This window comes from Gossypium hirsutum, chromosome D04 (genome assembly GCF_007990345.1).
Source record: "Gossypium hirsutum isolate 1008001.06 chromosome D04, Gossypium_hirsutum_v2.1, whole genome shotgun sequence".
NCBI classification, from domain to species: domain Eukaryota; kingdom Viridiplantae; phylum Streptophyta; class Magnoliopsida; order Malvales; family Malvaceae; genus Gossypium; species Gossypium hirsutum.
Genome location: NC_053440.1, coordinates 13,976,689 through 13,995,382, shown reverse-complemented (window position 1 = coordinate 13,995,382; position 18,694 = coordinate 13,976,689). Strand labels below are relative to the sequence as shown.

Here is an 18,694-nt window from a genome sequence, read left to right as displayed (position 1 = left end):
AACTGGAATTCGATCTTGATCCGCTTCCACCGCTTCAATTCCTTATCATTTGGTATCATTTGGTTTTGAAAGATGGAACGATAAACTAATGGATATAATAGATAGAAGGATAAATGTCCAACTAAATTCTTTAAGATATAAATCCTAACAAACTCAATTAATGGCTTTGATCAACCCTCCAAGAAATAATCATTGGCAAATTGAAGGGTGAAGAATGAATTCTCATGATTCCTTGAAGAAAGTCGAAAAGAAAACTACTTCTAAAAAGTCACAAGAAAGAAGTATTGCACAAAGAAACAAACTCTTAGAGTTGAAACTTTATTAATGAAAACCAAATGGTCTGCTTAATGAACAATGAAGAAGCCTTTATGTAGGCTAGTTAAGTACATCAAAATAAAACTCTAAAGTATACTGAAACTCTAGTTAATCTAAATAAGAAGTAGTTTTAATCTAAACTTTCTTGTTTGACTAATAAATATAAAACTCCTAAACAACTTAAAATACTTAAACAATATCCAAAATTCAGAATAAATAAATAATAAAACCTAATAAATACAATATTAGGCTCATATATAATAAAAATTAAGCCTAAAAATTGAACTCAATATGATTTAAACTCGAATTAAAGCCCCGAAACTCATAATTTCCGTTATAATCCCGTCCAGGAATTTTGCTTGCATATTCTTCACTAAAATGATCATAACTTGAGCTTCTAAGTTCAAAATAGAGTGGTTCAAAGTACGTTTCAAAGCTAAGAGATAGATATTCGAACGCCATGAAGACATCTCAACCCAAAAATGCCTGGATCGCATCCAAAAAGTTGTCGCAAGTTTGTTGATTTCTCAAACTTGAAAATTGCCAACTTCAGTCAATGAAATTTAATAAATTTCACCCCATCTGTGCATGTATCAAAATTATTTAAAAATTAATACATTTTACATCGTACTTGTTACAAATTATTACAACACATACGCTTACAAAAGACATACTCTTAGGGCATAGTCCTATTAAACACCAAATTTTCCAAAACATTCACTGTATGCATAGTATCCTTTTACATCGCATCTTTGGCGCACCTGGTGTTGTACCTCCTAGCAACTCTCTTAAACAGCCATACCTGAAACATAAACATGATACTAGAAATTTTAAAGGAACTTAGTGAGTTTTGAACACCACATACCATTTAACCTTTCTGGATAATTTCTTCATCTTGAATATTTGGATTTCCTCATATCTGTCTTTGGTGGATACCTTCACCTTATTAGTTGTATAATTAAATTCTTTGTTTTTGAAAAATATTAGTTGGATTTTATTAAGAATAAACCCAAGCCTAATAAGTACTATTGGGTATTGTATCAGTTACAAAAGTTAAATCCTAGCAAACCAAGCTTTCCCTAGAAGCATCATAAAAATAACAAAAGACATCTGAAACAAAAATTAATTGCTATCTGGGAAACAAACACTATTAAGACTTTCCCTATTCTTCCCCTTCTCAATCATCATTTCCTTTTCACTGTTTCATGTAGTCTTAGTTATCCACTTCTGATCTTCTTCAATTACCACCTTCACATAGTCAGGCACTTCAAAACCCAGGTAAGTTTATTGTTCCTCTTTGATTCTTACAGTTGCTAGCAAATGGGCTCATTTATCTACTATTCTTGAAACATGCTTGAAGACACAGTTTTGGTAATCCTGATTAATTGCCGTATGTCTTTTATGTAGGCTCTAATTTCTAACTTATCTTCTAATCGATTTTGGATTTTCTGATCACCGACAACGAGTCTCTCTTAATTTTTACCATCGAAAGGTTCAAATCCAAACCCATTTTGATTGCTTGAACACATGCAATGGCTTCTGCCGTGAAAGCCGTAGGTATATTACAGTTTATCTTTGTATTTGCTCTCAGCACCTCACCATTCAAATCTCGTATAATAATACCCGTGAATGACTTTTTGGCTTGTTCATTATATGCAGCGTCAAAATTAATCTTTGTGTATAGGACTACCAACGCTTTCCATCGTTCTTATTCCCTTCCACAGTCATTTTCCTTTCTTTCCAGGCCGTCAATCTCTCAAAGGTAACTTCTAATAAACTCAGTCGTAGCAAACCTCATCTTTTTCTGGTCCTCATGCACCTGTCTGTTTCTTTCGATCCATGTGACGCACATGACACATTAAAAAATTCGACACTGGTTGGTAGAGTTCTGATAAAAAATTACAAGTAATCTAGTCTATAAACTTTGAATTACTTATCGACTATGGCCATATGAAATTTAATTGTTGCCAAATCTCCCTTATCACAGAACAATCACGCAATACATGCTCCATAGTCTCTGCACCACTTGTACATCTCGGGCAAATCACAGATCCTACCAATCTCTTGTAATGTAAATTACTAAAAGTAGGAAGAAAATTTTTTGTAACTTTCCAAAATGTGATTTTCACTTTTTGAGGCAGATTCAAAGCCCATCATTTCTAGTAAAAAGTAGAATAGGCATATATATTATAATAGCGATTAGGTACCATCTTAACTTTTAAAAATAGCTTATAAGTACTCTGCACGGAAAAATCTCCTGAAGGTTCTCCTCTTCACACTATTAGTCCTCGTTTAAAAACATTGCTAAAGGAATTTAGAGGATTCTGTTCACATCACTCTCATAGAAGGTATCCCTTATTGTTTCCACTTTCCATTGTCTCAAAATAGGATCAATTAAGTCTGCTACTACATTGACGTCAGTATTGCTCACATCACTTTGGATTTTTTAGCTTTTAGCTCCCAGCACCCACATATCTTCCGACATCAAGATTTGTCCCCGTACCCTCTTTCCAACACATACCCTCCTTAAGAAGTCCTTTTGCACCCCATACACTTTTTAGGTATAGGAAGGTATATTTCCTAACCTTGCCTTTAAGAAATCAATAGTCGGGTAGTATTTCTCTTTCAAATTACGTGCCAACAGAATTTGGACAATTAATTAATCTCCACCCTTTTTTTCCAAGAAAAGCTAAATTGAACTTGGTAAGACTCCTGAACCCCAAACCCCCATTCTCATTTAAGTCACATAATCGATGCCACTCATACTAGTGTATTCCACGCTTCTTGTGTCCTTTCTGCCACGAAAACTTCACTATAATACTTTTCAATTCTCTACAAATGGATTTTGGTAGTAGAAAACATGCCATTGAATAAGTTGGGATGACCTGTAAAATAACTTTTATAAATTCCTCCTTTCCCCCTTGTGATAGGATTTGGTGCTCAAACTATAAATTTTTGACTTCATACGGTCCTTCAATATCTAAAAAGCCCATTGTTTTCCCCTTCCCATCATGTTGGGCAATCTGAGATATTTCTCCAGATTTTCTAACCCTCAAACTTTTAATATCCTTACAACAAAATTTCTATCATGAACTAGAGCTTTTGTACTATAAAAAATAGTAGATTTTTCATAATTAACACACTGCCCAGAACATCTTCTATATTCTTCAAGTATAATCTTGATAGTATTTTCCCCCCTTTCAATGGCTTCCTCGAACAAAATACAATCATCGGCAAACATTAAATGAAAAATTTGAGGGCCTCTTCGACATACCTTTTCCCTATTTAATGAACCATCATGTTTTGGTAGTCTCATTAGAGATGAAAGAACTTTGCTGCAAATAAAAAATAAATAAGGACTTAACTGGTCCCTCTATCGTAATCCTCTCGTCGGTTTGAAAACATATCCTTCTTCGCCATTCACAAGAACTGAGTATGAGACAACACTTATGCATTTCATTATGAAATAAACCCACGAGTTTGCAAAATCCATACGTAACATCATATCTCGTATAAAAGGCCACTCAACACGATCATAAGCCCTACTCATATCCAGTGTCAATGTCATAAAACCTTTCCTCCCTACCACTTTCTGCTTAAATGTACGCAAAATCTCGTATGCAAGAAGAACATTGTTCATTATTAATCTTCCTGGGACAAATGCACTCTGCGCTTCAACAATGCAGCGATCTAACACCTTTTGAAAATGATTAGAAAGTTTTTTTGAGATCATTTTGTACAAAATCATACATAAGCTTATAGGGCAAAAATTCATTAAATTCGAAGGACGACTAATATTCGAAATTAGCATAATATTTGTAACATTCAGAGATTCCAATAACTGAATTAAGGATTTCAAGACAAAAAGTACAAACTTCCCTTCCAATAATGTGCCAAAGTTTTTGGAATAAAAGAGTCAGAAAACCTTCTGCCCTTGATGCCTTTGTTGGTCCCATAATTTTTTAAGCCAATTAAACCTCCTTATTTGTGTATACAGTAGTTAGGATCTAATTCATGCTATCTGTTATACATATATCCACTCCAGATAGAATGTGATCCACATTGCTAGTACCTGTTGTAGTGAAAAGGTTAGCAAAATAATCACTAAAATCCACGAACACGATTCATATTCTTCCATTGGGAAGCAAAATTATGGAAAAAAGACGTGTTTTTATCACCTAATCTCAGCAGTTCGCACGTGCCCTTTGTTCCCAGTACATCTCTTCTTTTTCAATCTCCATATGATGGTGTATTTTGACATCAATCAATTCTGCCATTATCTTATCGTCTCTATCAAGCTTATTCAAATCCTCCAACATTTTCGTAAGAACTTTTGTTAGCCTCGCTCTCTTGTTTTTTTATTTTTGTATCCCATTCTTGTAATCCTATCTTCAACATCTCTAATTTCTCCAACACCCCGCCTGTGCCATTCTCTCATATTCTTTTTATTTCCTCTTCACAAGATTCCTTCCTAACCCACCAATTCTCAAATCTGAATATTCTTTTCCTTCATCTTCTGTCTATTTTATCTGTTTCAATGAAAATAGGACAATGATTTGAAAAAGAATATGGTAAATGTCGAGTAGAAAAATTAGTGAACATTGCCATCCATTTAGCATTTGCCACACCCCTATCCAATCATTCTCTAATATTGATTTTTGGTAAATTTCCCCTCTACCAAGTGGACCATGTACCTGAAAAGCCAATGTCCATAAATTGACATTCCTTTAACACCTTACGGAATTCCACCACGCACCTCTCTTCTCTTGGCATTCCCCCTGGTTTCTCAAAAGAATACAAAATCTCCTTTAAATCCCCACAAATTAACCAAGGTAAATCATGAGTTTCTCCTAGCCGTCACAACAAGTCCCAAGTTACCAATCTATTCCGACCATCTAGAGCCTTATAAAACCCCGTGAACCTCTACTTTAGTGCCTCCCCATCTTCTTGTATTTTCACATCAATATGATTCATTGAACAACTTCGAACATTAATCATATAATTCTTATTCCATGCTAAACATAGTCCACCTCATATAACATCTGCTTGGACATCAATTTCATTTTGAAAACCTCATTTTTTACGAACCCATTCTATTTATTTGCCATTTAATTTAGTCTCCATAAAGAAGACAAGTTGGGGATGATAAAACTTCAACTTGTGTTGAAACCTTTGAATAGCCCGTGGGTTCCCCAAACCCCAGACATTGTAACTTAAAGGTATCCTTGCTCTCGGTCGACTTGCCTCTTGGCAGCTGTCGATCTCAATCGGTTGTAAGCATTAGAATGCTTAGCAATAGTTCCTAGTAAATTCGTCTAAACAGAAACATTAGAAATCATATTATTTGGAGGAGGCCTTTTTTTTCCATCCCCATCACCATTGGGCTTTCTTTTAAATCATGTTCCACTTCAATTTAACCCAACCCATTTGAAGCTCCCCTCTTTTTTGCCTCCCCTTGATTTGATGATCATTCCAAACAAAGCCTAATTTTGGATTGACATTATTCAATGATTCTCTCTCAATACCATCATTAAAATTTTGCCCCAAATTTTCACTTTTTCGATTTACCCCTCTAGAATCTCCACATTCGTCCTTCTTTAGCTAAACATTATTTGTCGTGAAAGCTTTCTTTGGCTGTGCTTTTAATGTGAAACTCCACCATAATTCCACCTCTTTTGAGCCATGACTGATTCTTTTAGGATAAAAATTATCACTGTGGCCTAAACACCCACACATGAAATAGAATAATCTTAACCTCTCATACTGAAAATTAACATAATTGAACTTTGAGGGAGAAATCATATTTTTTTCCATCTCTTCATAGGTCGTTTGACATCCACTTGAACTCGGATTCAAAGATGGTTTTTCATTCCCTAATTAACTTGCTTCATATCATATTTTAAAAATTTTCCAATAAAATTTCGAAATTGGATTGCAATAGGTTCCAAATAAAACCTAGAGGGAGATCATGTACCTAGATTCAAGAGGATGAGAAAACCAATGGGATTTGTTTTGGATCTTCATTTTCCCCTAATTTGTGAAAAACTAGTAGATGGTTGTTAAAAGTCCAAGGTGCTCCATTAATCACTCATTCGATGTCTATGTCATGGAAAAATTTGAACAAAAATTGCCTTTTCCCCAAATCAGGTATTTGGACTCCCCTTAAAGGATGCTAGAGGTTCGCCATTGTATTCTTCATAACTAAAAAATGAATTACACTTGCTGTAAGAAAACAACCTACGAGGAAGAGTTCATATGCCAATTTTTGGGATTTCGAATCAGTCGGGAATAATATCGCCTCCTCTTCCCCTTCGTCTATGCTTAAACTCGCTAACTTGTCATCATCTCTAAAACCCCTCCATCTCTTTAAGTCAATATATGCTTCTACTGCTTAAATGAAATCAACAAAGAAAAATGAAAGAAAAACCAAAAGAGCAAAGTAATTTGGAAGAAACAAAAACAAGAAAACTCGTGCAATTGAGAGTAGAGAGAACAAATGAAAAACGTGCTACAAAGAGCAGACCTTTGATATCACTATATTGTTAAATATAATAACATTCTTATACACCACTTTTTATTCCTAACATATCATCATTTGTCTAACTGGGCAGTTGACTCTAGATATTAATAGAAAATACTACCTTTTTCCTTTCTTTTCAGACAACTTTTAATAGTTATTCTGAAATAGTTAATCGTAGGCATTATACTTGACGAATACCACTTATTGTTCATAAGTTCGGCGGTTTCTCACACTGAGCTTGCTAATTTAGATTAAAAATCAAATCATATCCTGATTCTACCCACTACTTGCTCATACAGATTAGAAGCACTCTAGATCATTCAGAAGAATTCCACACAACTTTACTACAGGGTACGAGACCCCCATAATAATGAACCACTCAGATTCCCTCAGATCAAAAATTAAGACATGATACTGTAACACCCCTAACCCATATCTATTGCCAGAATAGGATTATAAAGCATTACCGGAGTTTACAAATTAATTTACATACATTTCATTTCATCAAGCATTCATATTTAAAATAAATCAAAATCAAAACATTAATGAGCTAACGTTGGACAATTTAACTTATACATGCCATTCAATGCATTATTCCCCTAACATGCATAAACTCAACATTCAAGTTAGTTTAACAATTTCCATGTATCAATTATATATATACCAAGATTGATGAGCTCATCAATACCATGATTTCCATTTCCTTGTTATTTTTCCATATTTATCCCATTGAATTTCTCGAAATTTCGATGGATTTTCAGGGGTACACCTAAGTGTACAAATTCGGGTCCGTCAATTCATATTCATGTGCGCACATTTTCATTTCAGAGAGCACACTCCCGCGAACCTCATCCTTACAATGGGATTACTAGTCTAGGCTAAATCCCCTATAATATAAACTCATAGAATATTGTCGGGATTACTGGTTCAGGCTAAATCCCCTGCAAGGACAATTACTCTAATGAGCTTGGATCTGAATAACCAATCCAGGCTAAATTGAGACCCTAATTCGGATTACCCATTCGGGCTAAATCCATTTTCCACATATTCTTTGGGAGGGCTATATCAAGATAGGATCACCCGTCCGGGCTAGATCCCTTTTACCGTCAATTCCTTTTCAGAGATCCATCAAATTTTCCTTTCATTCAACTGGGATTTATTTTCTCTTTTCATCAAGAATATCAATACTTCATCAATTATCATACAATAAACATCCAAATCATATTCACATCAAGAAAAATATATTTCAAGCATTTAAGAATATAATTCAAGTTATATGAACTTACCAGGTTAAATTGCAAAAATACCAGAATTCACGAACATTTTAGAAATTTTCTATTTTCCTTGAATTTCCACCCAATCTTGATCTAAATTAATATTTCATTCAATTTATTAATTTAAATAATAAAAAAATTCATTTCATGCAATTTGGTAAATTTTTGACATTTTTACAAATTTACCCTTAAAATATTACTTTCATTCAATTTAGTCCCTGAACCTAAAACATGCAAATTAGCCATTTTTAATGAAAACTCATGCTAGTTGAATAATCATATATTTTCCTCCTCCTCCTCTCCATTCTACATCCTTAATGTATATAACATGCTTATATGTAACATTATCTATAACTTCACTATTTATTTATTTGTTCATTCAAAGCTGTCCACTTGAGTCATTGTCACAAAATTATTTATATCTTGAGCTACGTAACTCCGAATTGAGATCCGTTAATTTTATCTGAAACTAAACTCACATTTATTTTTAATATAAAATTTTAAGAAATTTTCATTTAACCAATAAGTACATTTTATTCTTTAAAGTTTCCCCTATTTAACTGTTTGATAGTTCTAACCCCTCTTCACTAAAAATTAATTATCTCTTTGTACAGAATTCGGATGATGTCCCCGTTTGTTTCTCTTGATCATATACTCATTAGGGATTTTAAAAATATAAATTATAACTCATAATTATTTTTTTAAAATTTTTAATGATTTTTCAAATTCAGAACAGGGGAACCCGAATTCATTCTGACCTTGTCTCACAAAATTTATTATATCTCATGATTTACAATTCCATTTCTTACATCGTTTATTCTATGAAAAACTACACTCAATAAAATTTAATTCCATATTTTATTCATACTCTAATTCAATTTCCACCATTTATGGTGATTTTTCAAATTTAACCTAATACTGCTGTCTAAAACTATTTTAGTGCAAAATGTTGATTACTAAATTTACAACACCCTTATTCCCTTTCTCTATAATATTTCCCATCACTTTCTCTTATTTTCCTTCACTAATATATCAAAAAAATAAGACCTTATATAAGAAAACTCTACTATACCATCATTTCCATACTTTTTCAATATTATCACACTTAAAAATATGTTGAAATCTTGATGTTCTTACCTTGTCCTATTGGTTTCAACCTTTAACTTGATTTTCTCTCTCCTCCAGCTTCTATTACTTGAATCTAACTTGATATTCTGGTTCCCCATAGTCTTCTTGTTATCTTTCTCTCTTGATGGCTATGGAAATTCTTTTGATTTCTAGGTGAAAATGGTAAATTTTTGGTGGAAGGACCAAATTGTAAAGAAAGAAAAACTTTCTTTCTTCTCTTCCCTTCTAACGTGAAATGCATGGGAAAGATGATGATTTCTTTTCATCTTTCCTCCCTTTTATATTAATCATTTAATAATAAAATAATACTAAAAATCTTAATAAAATATTAACTAAATAACATTTATCTAATTAATTAATTAAAAATATCACCAACATCATCATTACCTTTTAGAATTCTCTCTCTCTCTCTATAATTGACCATTTTGCCCTTTATAATCTTTTAAAATTCCATCATTGAGTCATCACTTAATTTGGTAAAATTACAATTTTGTCCCTCAAAATTCTTCACATTTTCAATTTGGTCCTAATTCATCCATTTTCCTTAGTTTCTAGATTATTACACCATTAAAATATTTACACTATTGGTCCTTCAACTTTTTTGTATTTACACTTTAACTCATCAAATTTTGAGTATTTACTCTTGGGCAACAAAACTTTTCTCACTTTTGCGATTTAATCCTTTCTTGAATTAATATGTCATAAGATACTTCCCAATGTTGACATAACTCAAAACTACCCTTTTTATCACTTTATTTCCTTATATTTCTATATCAGGAATATTATCTTACTTTCTTACTGTAGTAATTTTCGGGGTATTACATTTCTCTCCCCCTTAAAATAAATTTCGTCCTCAAAATTTCCTTGTTTTCTTTTTTATCATGAACTTCATTTTCCTTTCCAAAAGAATAGAAGTCCTTTAGTAGATTACTTTTGGAGTTATTCATATAATTCTATATTTCCCTTTTGCTTAATTTACAAGGAAATTCATAATTAATATACATTCTCAATTTCCTTTAAATATCAAACATATAATGTTTTATTGGTATATATATTAATTCATACTTCAACTTAAAAATTTCAAATTATATTTCACTTAGTCATTACATGATCTCATGTGTTTTTACTTAGTCAATTTCCCGATGAACATTTCAGAATAATAACAGATACACGGTGGATTCAGCACACAACAACCACCCTTTGTAATTAACAATATCCGGTGGAATCAGCACATAGCAACCACCTTTATTTTCATGGATATCTATTTTATTCCGAGGGTTCAACCGGGAATTCTCACTTTTTTCTCACTTTTCTTTTCACCATTTCTTTTCCTTATAACCCTTTTTCTATTCTCAATCATTAATATCACTTCATCTCTTCTTATTTCCCAAATAATACATTCTCTTGTTACTATCCACCTATGCTCTTTTTTTTATTCAATATTTCAAACATGAATCAGAGATAATCTTTTATCTTATAACGAAAATTGTTTTCCTTTTTAGCGGAGGCGTTGTAGACGAAACAGAACATTTAGGATATACGGGATTGATACAGATGTGCATTATTATGCACTATTAAATAGAGAGCACTAAAGTGCTATACAGAGAGCACAAATGTGCTAAACGGAGAGCACCAATGTGCTAAAAATTGGAGAGCACTAACGTGCTAGTAATCAAAGAGCGTGCTATTAATCAGAGAGTACTGACGTGCTAATAATCAGAGAGCATTGATGTGCTAATAATCAGAGAGCACGCTAAACTCCCTTAATATCCTAATAGTTCTAATCTCGTCTACTTGGGCAAGTTATTTCATGCATGCATATCACTTTTACACTTTTCGCATAATGCTTTTACATGCTTTACAATTTAATTCTTGTACCAATAATTCGTGCATTTATATCCTCTCTATCTTTAGCACATGTAATATATTTCAAAATTCACTATTGATCCATAATTCCGTAATAATCCTTATCATATACTACTTTTGTGTATTTTGTAATTTAGTTATCAGCACAATATTTCGTGTAGCACTATAATTTGCTTTTAATAATACATATAACATAATATTCATCATCGACATGTATTATAAAACATTTATTCATACCTTTTTGAGTTCCGATTCATCACAATAAATTTTTTTTGTATATATACTTGAGCATCGCTTTCAACATTATCGGAATTTAGTTTGGTTGTGAAAGCATTTCTATCTATGAGTAAAACAAATCTCACTAGAGTTGAAAGATATCACACTATCACAGGTTATATAATGATATGTATTTCCAAACTCACATATGCTATATTCGGTCCGAGAACCGACTAAACCGTAGCTCTGATACCAATAAATGTAACACCCCTAACTCGTATCTATTGCCAAAATAGGATTATAGAGCATTACCGGAGTTTACAAATTAATTTACAGACATTTCATTTCATCAAGCATTCATATTTAAAATCAATCAAAATCAAAACATTAATGAGCTAACGTTGGACAATTTAACTTATACATGTCATTCGATGCATTATTCCCCTAACATGCATAAACTCAACATTCAAGTTAGTTCAATAATTTCCATGTATCAATTATATATATAGCAAGATTGATGAGTTCATCAATACCATGATTTCCATTTCCTTGTTATTTTTCCATATTTATCCCGTTGAATTTCTCGAAATTTCGATGGATTTTCTGGGGTACACCTAAGTGTACAAATCCGGGTCCGTCAATTCATATTCATGTGCGCACATTTCCATTTCAGAGAGCACACTCCCGCGAACCTCATCCTTACAGCGGAATTACTAGTCCAGGCTAAATCCCCTGTAATATAAACTCATAGAATATTGTCGGGATTACCAGTCCAGGCTAAATCCCCTGCAATGACAATTACTCTAATGAGCTTGGATCTGAATTACCAGTCCAGGCTAAATTCAGACCCTAATTTAGATTAACTGTCCGGGCTAAATCCATTTTCCACATATTCTCCGAGAGGGCTATATTAGGATAGGATCACCCGTCCGGTCTAGATCCTTTTTACCGTCAATTCTTTTTCAGAGATCTATCACAATTTCCTTTCATTCAACCAGGATTTATTTTCTCTTTTCATCAAGAATATCAATACTTCATCAATTATCATACAATAAACATCCAAATCATATTCACATCAAGAAAAATATATTTCAAGCATTTAAGAATATAATTCAAGTTACATGAACTTACCAGGCTAAATTGCAAAAATACCAGAATTCAGGGACATTTTAGAAATTTTCTACTTTACTCGAATTTCCACCCAATCTTGATCTAAATTAATATTTCATTCAATTTATTAATTTAAATAATAAAAAAATTCATTTCATGCAATTTGGTAACTTTTTGACATTTTTACAAATTTACCCTTAAAAAATTATTTTCATTCAATTTAGTCCCTGAACCTAAAACATGCAAATTAGTCATTTTTAATGAAAACTCATGCTAGTTGAATAATCATATATTTTCCTCCTCCTCCTCTCCATTCCACATCCTTAATGTATATAACATGCTTATATGTAACATTATCTATAATTTCACTATTTATTTATTTGTTCATTCAAAGCTGTCCACTTGAGTCATAGTCAGAAAATTATTCATATCTTGAGCTACGTAACTACGAATTTTGATCCATTAATTTTATCTGAAACTAGACACACATGTCTTCTTACTATAAAATTTTTAGAATTTTCGGTTTAATCAATAAGTACAGTTTATTCTTTAAAATTTCCCCTATTTCACTATTTGACAGTTCTGAGCCCTCTTCACTAAAAATTAATTATCTCTTTGTACAGAATTTGGATGATGTTCTTGTTTGTTTCTCTTGAAAATAGACTAATTAATTATTTTAAAAATATAAATTATAACCCATAATTATTTTTTTACAATTTTTAATGATTTTCAAATTCAGAATAGGGGAACCTTAATTCATTCTGACATTGTCTCACAAAATTTATTATATATCATGATTTAAAATTCCATTTCTTACACCGTTTCTTTTATGAAAAACTAGACTCAATAACCTTTAATGACATATTTTATTCATACTCTAATTCAATTTCCACAATTTATGGTGATTTTTCAAATTTAACCTACTCCTGCTGTCCAAAACTGTTTTAGTGCAAAATGTACTAAATTTATAACACCCTTATTCCCTTTATCTATAATATTTCCCATCACTTTCTCTTATTTTCCTTCACTAATATATCAAAAAAATAAGACCTTATATAATAAAACTCTACTATAACATCATTTCCATACTTTTTCAATAATATGACGCTTAAAAATATGTTGAAATCTTGATGTTCGTACCTTGTCCTATTGGTTTCAACCTTTAACTTGATTTTCTCTCTTTTCCAGCTTCTATTACTTGAATCTAACTTGATATTCTAGCTCCCCATAGTCTTCTTGTTATCTTTCTCTCTTGATGGCTATGGAAATTCTTTTGATTTCTAGGTGAAAATGGTAAATTTTTGGTGGAAGGACCAAATTGTAAAGAAAGCAAAACTTTCTTTCTTCTCTTCCCTTCTAACGTGAAATGCATTGGAAAGATGATGATTTCTCTTCATCTTTCCTCCCTTTTATATTAATCATTTAATAATAAAATAATACTAAAAATCTTAATAAAATATTAACTAAATAACATTTATCTAATTAATTAATTAAAAATATCACCAACATCATCATTACCTTTTATAATTCTCTCTCTCTCTCTATAATTGACCATTTTACCCTTTATAATCTTTTAAAATTCCATCATTATGTCATCACTTAATTTGGTAAAATTACAATTTAGTCCCTCAAAATTCTTGACATTTTCAATTTGGTCCTAATTCATCCATTTTCATTATTCCACCATTAAAATATTTACACTATTGGTCCTTCAACTTTTTTGTATTTACACTTTAACTCATCAAATTTTGAGTATTTACTCTTGGGCAACAAAATTTTTCTCACGTTTGCGATTTAATCCTTTCTTGAATTAATATGTCATAATATACTTCCCAATGTTGACATAACTCAAAATTACCCTTTTTATCACTTTATTTCCTTATTTTTCTATATCAGGAATATTATCTTACTTTCTTACTGTGGTAATTTTCGGGGTATTACAGATAATATTTTGTTACAATGACTATTAGATAACTCAAACTGATAGACTTTTATATTGAATACACTCATATACTAAACTGACAGATAACTTGTAACATCCCAGGTCTAGCGGGTCTAAAGTTTTTTGTCTGGCGAAGTGTTATCCGCCCAAGAGTGATTATTTTGGCGTATTCATGTAGTCATTCAGTATCTGCTACATAGAAAAATAAGGATTTGATTTAATGAAATAATGCTATATTAAGGAGAAGTTTGTGTTTAGTGATAAAGGGTAAGTATGGATAAGTATTCGCCAAATGTATCGTACGCTTGGTTTGTCTAAAATACTATGCTAATTAGATTATAAGTAATTTAGTTAGAAAACAACTATATAGTCTAACTTGATAACTGTGAATGTAAGGATCTTAATTATGTTTCCTTTAGAACAGTAGACCATTAAGAAGGCAAATTTTGAAACATGTAACACTTGTTAAGTTCCACTAAGTATTATTGATCATAATTGTATGTGTGAGATGGGTTTTGAAAGAGCTTCTTCTTCTTTCTTAAATAATGTTTTTTTTGATTTTTTTATATCACTTCCTTGCTAAACTAGAAGCTAAGATTCTGAGTTGAACCGATGGTTAATTCATATCAAGGTAAGTATTTCAAATTTGCATGCTAAGTTCTAAATGAGTAAGTCTGTATGTGGTTTTTGAACAGTAAGTTGTAAGTGTAAGGTTTTGCATAAGGTTGTTAGCGACTGAGATGATAAGTAAATTTGTATATATATGAGTTGTAATAGTGAAATTATGTTTTAAGTAGTGGTTGTTGTTGGTTCGAAGGTGGTGCTTGGGTCTGGAGCTTAGAACTATAGTAGGTGAGATAAGGTGAGTCTCTACCCTAACTCTCTTGTGAAAACTCTTCAATTGAAAGTATTTATATATAGAGGATAATTATATCTATAGTAATCGGTAAATGTATGATTATGGTAAAGATAAAGTAAGAGTATGATGATATGTGTAAGGTTTTGTTGAGAAGAATACTAATTGGTAAGAATGCAAGTATAGTTGTGATGCGAAAAGAATGTTAGTCATGAAATATGATCACATTTGGGTAAGTAATTAGTGAGAAATGTTCTATTGTGAAGCCTCTGATAGGGCAATTGTAATACTAATCAGACTAGCATATTACGGATTGAAAATGAGCGTAATACCAGGTAAACGCTCATGGTAGCTTGGAATGATTTGGAATCATTGATGGTGTAGCCTTTAGTAAAATGAGACTAGAAAGGCAGAACACGATACATGAATTTGTGTAAGACTATGTGGTCAAGACCCATGGCATGATAAGATCTGTCTGTATATATGTTCATGGTGGAGCTTTCAACAATGTGTAAATCAAAATAACAAATCATGATACATGAAACTCTATATAAGACCATGAGGGAGAGACCCATGGCATCATCTATGAAGTTCGTTGGGACAGTAAACACGAGATTCTATATGATGCCTGTATGAAGTGTTCTATTTGGCCTGTATGGCGTGATCTATCAAGAATGTCTGACAAGATTTGAATGTCTGTATTTATGGTAAGATATGAATAAGTCTGTTAGTTTTGTAATAAGTATGATTGAGATAAGGTAATGTTATACTCAGGGTCAAAGGTTGAGTAAAGATTTGTGAATTAATTGAATAAGTTATTGAAAAGAACCGTGTATCTGTATAATGATAAAGGTATCTGCAATGATAATCTAAAAATGTGGGATATATATGTGTATCTATGTGAGATCTAAAGATCTATCATTGTGAGTTCAATTGGGTTATGAAATGATTGAATCAGAGTTACTTGGAACCTGTCACATCGAGGTTATGTCTGGGATATAAGGACTCCTTCTGAAATCCTATAAAATCTGGAACATGGGTATTATGAATATCTGTTGTTTTGAATGAAATCGATGAGAAATTCTTTTTATCTGTCTATGTAGTATATCATAAGTGTGGATTTGCATGATATTGAATTCAGTATGAGTTGGTTAATAGTTTGCTGTTAACCGGTTCAGTGTAAGTAGTCATCAAATATAATGTATTTGCCCAATAGCTATGTTTGGGAACTATCGATCTAAGCAGAGAGTAACTATTAGACTTTAGTCCATAAGAAATTGATTCTGAAGGTATGTTCTATTGAGAAGTACATAAGCAACAATGAAAATCAAGAAATATATTAAATAATCTTCAGTAGTCAGTGAAGTATAATTGGTATCTTAAGAGTATGATAGCTAGCGTACATGTGTGAATAAAACTGTAGTGGTATCCTTCCGAATAAAATAGTTCAGAAGTAAGATTGTCGCATAGAAGCAATCACAAGAAAATTTAGTATTCCCCAAGGTAATTCAGTGATAAAGCTCACTAAGTTCTCTTGAACTTACTCTGTTTGTTATTATTTTAGGTGTACAGTATGGGTTTGCACCAAGAGGGACGTTGCTAGGCGTATGCCAAGTTTGTAATGAAATGGGCTATTATGCATACAGTGGATATGTGGCGTAGTCTAAGAATATGCCTTACGAGTTTATCATTAATAAACTACTATGTTGTAAAGATATATATCAAGTTTAATGTAAAAAGTTATTGTATAATACGTCATCTGTTTTCATATGCTAGATTTTTCAGTACAATTATTAAATAAAATAATTAGTGAAATGGGAGTTTGTAAATTGTTTTTTAAATTGTTAAGTATCGTGTGTAGTAACACCTGAGATCTAGACTCGGCGAATCGAGTCAGGTTGAGGGCATTACATAACTATGGCGGATACCCTATTTGAACATACTAATTCATACTTCTTTTCAAGAAACTTCCCTTAAGACTTATTTTATCTTATCACAAAAATTCTTAACAAATAACTTCAGACGGATCCTATATTTAACATAGACTTATTACAGTATGCCACAAAGGCAACATACAAAATACGCCAGATAGGCTATCAGAGTACATCACAATGGCAATATATAGAATACGACACAAAGGCCAAATAGAATGCCACCCAAGCACCCCAAGTGAATTGTCGTGTTTGCGGCATGGATTTTCCTAAACCCACAATAGCATGAGGTTTGTCCATCATCACCCGGGACATGCAGAAATCCTAGTTGATAAAAGCGGCTCATCCATCCTTTCCATACTGAGCCATGGCCATGGACTTTCTTTAGATTTATCATGTCGTAACTCGTTTTTACTGTCCCGACGGACTTCATTGAATACCACCGCAGTGTCAAACTCACATCTAAAAACCTCTCAACACTCAGTTACACCCTATTTCCCCAAATTTATCAATCAAACCTCATATATCTAACATAGGTACATATTCAACTTGGTTGTACTCATTTTCTTAACAAAATCATGCTTCATACACATTTCACACACACATCATACGATCACGTATCATAATATACATCTTAGACACACAAACACAGTTGATTCATTGAATCATATACACTCATACATATAGTCCAATGCATACTGGACTCACAAGGACACTATATCAAGACCTCACATATATTTTCAACAGTCATTCAAGTACTCATGCACCGATACTGGAACATTAATCACAATAGATTTATCTAGAAAGACTTGTAGGAGTCGAGATTAAGGACTCATCTGAGACTTACCTACTGTAGCTGCCAGCTCCAAACTCAGATATGCAGTTCGAACCAACAACAACAACTGCTTAAAGATTATGAATTCACCATTAAAACCCATTTACAATTAGATTGCTAACATTTAATCTACAAATAATCCCCATGCAGGGCTTCTTATTCATAACTTATTGTCTATATACTTCATAGCATCCTTATTCTTAACATGTAGAATTACTAGACCTACCAGGAGATAGAACACCCTCTGTTTATTCCAAGAATCCTTAGCTTCCAATTTACATAAAAAGAGCAACTAGCAAATAAAATTTAATATTTAAGAAAAATAAAGAATTAAAGAAACATCTTGAAAGAAGAAGAAACTCTTCTCACGAACCCTCCTCACATGTATATATAATCCACTTCCGTTTTGTGAAATTTGACAACTGTCAAGAAATTTCAGAATGTGCCCTTCCTAATGGCCTACAAAATCTAGAATAAACATAAATGAGAGTCTTATCCATATGCTATTTGTCCAGTCAATTCAGTTGGTTTAAAATTAGATCTAGTTACCAAAACTTTCTTTTAATAGTGCTTGAGCAAACTAGGCGTACTATACCTTTGGCGATAACCTACACAAGGCTTACTTTTTCTTTTATCAAATTTTTTCTTCTATTGAAGAACATATCATGAACTAAATCCTAGTATACATCCATGGGCGACTA

At 32.3% G+C, this 18,694-nt stretch overlaps 1 long non-coding RNA gene across 1 annotated transcript; it reads left to right on the top strand.

The window, feature by feature from the left end:
• Window positions 1-1,419: 1,419 nt before the first annotated feature.
• Window positions 1,420-17,021, top strand: LOC121216363 (uncharacterized). Its single transcript, XR_005912547.1, has 4 exons — window positions 1,420-1,593; window positions 1,723-1,872; window positions 1,975-2,077; window positions 16,792-17,021. It is a non-coding gene; the product is annotated as an uncharacterized lncRNA (long non-coding RNA).
• Window positions 17,022-18,694: the final 1,673 nt, after the last annotated feature.